The following is a 6000-nucleotide window of genomic DNA, read 5'->3' as shown; positions in this document are numbered from 1 at the left end:
TGTTTGGGTCAAGTGAGAGTTCTTTGCTTGTTACTCTTGGTGATCGCCATCACCTAGACGGTTCGGTGGTGATTGGAGGCACGAAGACCGCCCGGAGTTCTTGTGGGTGGCTCGTGTCAAGCTTGTGAGCGGTTTTGGGCGATTCACCGCGACGGAGTGTCGAAGAATCAGCCCGTAGAGAGCACTTGGTCCTTACGCGGACCAAGGGGGAGCAAGACCCTTGCGTGGGTGCTCCAACGAGGACTAGTGGAGAGTGGCGACTCTCTGATACCTCGGCAAAACATCGCCGAGCACTTTCTTCCACTACTCCTTTACATCTAGCATTTACTTTGTGTTTCTACATTCTTAGAATTGCCTTGCTAGAATAGGATTGGAACTAGGTTGCAAAACTTTTATCCGGTAGCTCTCTAGGTCACACTAGGCACAAGGGGTTGAATTGGAGCTTATAGGTTGCTTAAATTTTTAGAGAAGCCCAATTCACCCCCCCCTCTTGGGCATCTTGATCCTTTCAATAGCAATCCCAATTAAGAACACAGGATAGCAATCCTGCCAACACGGAATAGCCATTCCGCCAAAGCACGAGGTAGCAACCTCAACCAAGTTCCGCCTCCAAGTTCCATGTGATTCCAATTTGCTCATCATGTGAGAGTCTAGGCCGCTCGTGACCGTGAGCACGACTGATATATCTGTTTTACACTCTACAGAGGTGTGCACTTTCACTCCAAGTCGTGATTCCCTTTTGCCCGGGGTCGTGACTCCCCAAAACACTACCAAGGTGAGCAGGCAGGGTTTCACTACGAGACCTTTCACAGGGTCCAACTAATAGGATGCCACTCGTAAGTTTTTGCCGGGGCGCGCGGCAGCCGTGCCCATAGCAATGGGACCCCGAACTGACCGACCTCTTAATATAAATACCCAAGCTACTTCCTTACGCCTACCCAGAAAGTAACACCCTACCAGTGGAGGTCCTGATAATTAATCAAGCCAGAGCCATATGGCTTGGAGCTACACTTTTTGTCCCAGGGGGCCACTCCATGACTAAGTCCTTATGGAGAGCAGAGACGGGTACGCCCGGCAACCGGGCCAACCAACAGTACCCGCTCCCCCTTTCCTCAACCAAACCACGATGCTCGCAAGCACCGCAACATCTCCATCACCGAAGTGACCATTATCCACCATTGGAGCATTAGTCATCATTGAAGAATTCATTAGGCAAGATTATTACTTTTATTATTATATAGATTAGATGAGTAGAGCAGCTAAGCATAACTACTGTTTACTATTCTACCCATGTATAAAACCCAGGTGTACAAGGAATGTAGTAGAGGGCTAGTCATGTCCTTAGAGTTTGCAGTATTAAGACACATGTAGTGGAAAGTAAATGTATTTAAAGTTCATAGGTACAATATGATCAAAGGGTGCCTACACTTGCCTTTATTCCCAGTGTATATCTGCTCAGAAATCTTTAGCTTCTTTCTCCTGATCTCTAACTTCTGCTTCGATTGTCGGTCCTCAGCTCCTGGTCTTCACTGTTGACGAACCACACTTCTTCTACTTGTAGCAACCAAGCAACACAAATAGACAAACAACAATCACGACTAAGAACAAACAACAATCAAAAGAAAAGCTTAGAAAGAGCGCACTAAACAACATGACTTATTGCTATGATCGTGACAACGTAAGAACGACTGAGAACGGAGCTATAGTTTATCGGACACGACTTTCGAGGTCTGAAGTATAACGGAGAAAACTATATACTTGACGTGTTTTTATTTAATGAAAAGAGACGATGGATACATAGTTGAGTTAACCACTTTATAAGTAACGGTAAAATTCATGATTAAACTTTAGTCATAAAACATTTAGTATTATTTATATCACTTTATCGTATATAGATAGAAAACTAGGAATTTGTGTTATAAGTTAAACAAGGCATTTATGAACTGAGATCAGATTAAGTAGATCACAATTAAAAAGATATTTATGTTGGTATTAATAACATTAATACTTGTTTATGAAAAACCAAAGTTATAAACATAAATTGTTTTATAGATTAAGAGGCATTTAGGTAGACATTAATCATTTTACATTTATGGTGAAAATGTAAAATGTCAAACATGGCATGCATCACTACTAAAGCGTAGTTTACGTTGATACGAACCTAACGCGACAAGAATGGGCTCAAACGGAGTTAAAACGCGCATTCTATGGCCAAAACTAGGTCAGTGGCAAAACTGTGAATAAGCAGAACTATTTTTCGTATTTTAAATAATTAAAACAGAATTTTAAATGCATTTTGGACTTAATATATAAATACCAACGGATCCAGGTTTTAGTTTGCAAAAAGACAGGACTTAAATATAATTATTTCTGAACTACTCAGGACTGCGGGTTAATTTTAGAAGAAAGCGAGGGCCTTTCTGCAAAATGACTGGAGTCAACGTGGCTGACCGGCTCGGCTGGCCACGTGGCGCGTCGGGGTTGGGCGGACCACGGCCCACGCCTGAGGACCGGGGCTGCGGGCGTTGGTCCACTGGTCCACGGTGGACCGGGCCCACGCAGGGGCATGCGCGCGGCGCTGGGGGGTTTGACCGTGGCGGCGCGGTGAGCCAGGGCGGCGGCTGATAACGGTCCTTAAGTACTAAAATTAACCATCAAATAAACATGGAAAAAGATCAATATGCACCAAACATCTAGAATTAGGGTTTTATCTGACAGAATTCCACGAGCTTTGGTGTTTATCTATTTCTGCACGGGGTTATCAGAGAATATGGAGAGAAGGCCCACATGTCATGTTTACAACGAGATAATTACGTGCCGCGCAATTTTCCTCAATCTAGAAGAGTCCAGAAGCCACGGGAACGAACGAGAAGACGATCGGGCTCGGGGGCAGGGTGGCCGCCCACCCCCCTTGGGCGCCCGCCCAGGGTTAGAGTCCAATTAGGACTCTCTTTCGGGACTACGCTCCACCACCTTTGAGGATGAATCTAAACCATGCAATCAAGGTCGGTTTGATCCGACGGCCCAAATTCACTTGAAAGGACTATATAACCAAGGCCTCTCCACCCCTAGAGAAGAGAAGAGAAGAGAAGAAATCATTATGAGAGGTAATCATCAAAGTTAGGGTTTAGAGCTTCTCTCCCACAGAGAATTAGAATTAGCTACTCCCTATTCCTTCAAGTTTAGAGGTTTGATTAGATAGCAATTTGAGAAGTAGAGCACTACGCTCTGGATTCGGATCTTCGGTAATAAAGATTGGTATTATTCATATATTTCTCTAATACTTTGTTCTAATTGTATTATGTCTCTATTTATTATGATCTTAGTTTGCTCTAGTTCTATATTTGATATAGTTATGATTGATAATGAGTTTATGTATAAGTTTGCAAAGCGCTTAGCTCTTGACGCGAGGGAGTTAAGTGGTAGATCACATGTGGGCGTAGTGCTTAGATGTTATTTACCTGCAAATGTATCCTATTGGTCGGGTCGTGTGGTAGTTCGCGATAGTGACAGCTTCGTTGATTCTTATGTAGTCCACCCTCCGTCGATAGGACAGGCAGAATTGGTATTGTGGAGTAAGTCTTGCGATGCTCTGATTTACTTTGGCAATGTTCCTTATACATGAATGAAGAGTCTTTTATGCTATACATGATCTTGTAGATAACTAGAGTAGATTGTGACTTAGTAGATAGTAGATAACTTAGAATCCATTCTCTAACTAATCCGACGTCACCTACATATATGAGGAGTAGTCTATTTTCTAATCGCTGTGTTATTTACCCATGAACTTATAATTCATTATCATTATCTTTATGGTTTACCCCCTGCCAAAGTAAGTGACTGTGTGACGAGTTTCTCATTAGTAATCGTGTTCTTGCAAGTTTATCTCTAGTCTATGCCTTGATAGATTTAGTCTTTATTTTAATTTCATCCCTTTTGTTCTCTTAAGCAGAATTATAAATAACGATACCTGGAATACTTATCCTGGTGAAATGCTACAATGAGGTGTTTTATCTGTGCGCTTGCGGATAGAATAGATTATTTTCTAGAGAGCCTTTACATTTATAAATACCTTTGTACACTTTGGCACCATGCTGGGGATGACAACCTAGTATTCAAGTGGTGTTAGCTAGTGTCAACAGCGGCGCCATGGCCGCGATGGCCAAGCTCACCGTGGGGGCGCTTCGGGGCACGAGAGGCCATGCCGAGGGCACGGGCGTGGTCGGTGCATCGAGGCGAACGCGACGCAAGCATCGGCCGCGGCGGGGAAAGGCCGGAGCGAGGAGGTCACGCGGCGGTGGCGGCGAGCATCTCTGGCGAGGCCTTGCGACACGCAGGGAGGGAGAGAGATCAAACCGAAAGCACCTATGAGTTCGTCGCACCTTCGCGAGATCAGAGAGTGCCTCACCTTGGCGGACGAGGCAGTGGTGGGGCGAGCTCGTCGACGGCCGGATCCGCGGACGGAGCGGCGGGGCTTCAAGCTCGGTCCAGGGCTTCTTGGCGGCGTTTGGAGGCGACTAGGGTTCCTAGGGAGGCACGCGGCGGCTGCAGGGTGCTATTTATAGGGGGCGGGGATCTTGGGAAGGCGCGCTCGGCTCGAAAGCCGAGGCGGAGCGGCGGTGGACTCTCCCGTCCGAATCGGGCAGGAGGTTGGGGGTGACCCCTGACGGGTGGGCCCCGCCTGTCGGTGGCACAGCGCGGGTGCAAGGGGGACGGGTGGAGCTGGGTCGCGGCCTGCTGCGGTGCGGGCTGGCTCCAGCGCGTCTGCGCTGCTGGCTGTTGGGCCGCTGCGGTAGGAGGTGGGCAGGCTGGGGCTGGACCAAAAGCCAGGAAGAGAGAGGGGGAAAAATCTTATTCTTTTAGATAAATAAATATATATATAAATATATATAAAAGGTGATTTAGAATATATTTTCCAATACAAATTGTAAACCGAAATTTTGATTCACTACATTTAGACTATTTTGAAATTTGTTTTTAGACTATTTTGAAATACAAACATATTTTAGCTTAAACACATTTTCCAAATTGTTTCCAACTCGAATTGGAATTAGTTTTCAAATAAGGTTTTTTTTTTGAAGCGCTATTATTATTGTTTTTGTTTTTTTTATTGTTTTTTTTAAATTGAGAAGGACCTAATCATGGCTTGCCCAAATTTTACAAATTCATTTTTCACACACAAGCTAAACAAAGCTAGGGCACAAAGCACATAACAAATAAAACACTCATCACTTATTTTTATAAAATTTTTTAAAATTCCACATTTTTTTCTCTCTTTTTTTTTAATTCAATAATTAAATAAATCTTGGAATATTTTAGAAAAATTTTAAATCCTTATTTAATTTAGTGTTTTCTAATAACAATCCAAAATTAAAAATTTTGAAGTGTTATAATGGCATGTCTCATATGGACTCTCGCTTTGGTCTATTTGGAGACAGTATTTGTTTTAGTGTAACATTAGTCCACAGTTTGGGCCGAATGAGGCATAGTCTCAGAAACCATTTTGGACGCACCCAATGGTACTCCTAGGTGAAGAGGCTCAAGTGGAAGCTCGGTTTGGTCCATTTGGAGATAGTGATAATCTTGATGCAAGATAGGTGCATGATTTGTATAGAACGTACCATATGCTTAGAAATCAATTTGGATTGACCTAATACAACTCCTCGAAGACGTGTGTCATATGGAATCTTGCTTCGGTCCGTTTGGAGATAATGTCACTTTCAGTGCAAGATAGGTACATGGTTTGTGCCTAATGCACCATAGGCTAAGAAATCATTTTGGACGCATCAGACGGTACTGATAGGTGAAGAATCTCAAGTGGAAGCACGTTTTGGTTTGTTTGGAGATAGTGTTAATCTTGATGTAAGATAGGTGTATAGTTTGTGTGGAACATATCATAGGCTCAGAAATCAATTTGAATGCACCCGATGGAACTCCTAGATGATGTGTGTCATATGGAATCTCGCTTTGGTTTGTTTGGAGATAGTGTTAATTTTGGCA

This window comes from Sorghum bicolor, chromosome 6 (genome assembly GCF_000003195.3).
Source record: "Sorghum bicolor cultivar BTx623 chromosome 6, Sorghum_bicolor_NCBIv3, whole genome shotgun sequence".
NCBI lineage: Eukaryota > Viridiplantae > Streptophyta > Magnoliopsida > Poales > Poaceae > Sorghum > Sorghum bicolor.
Note: the sequence above shows the minus strand (reverse complement) of the source record.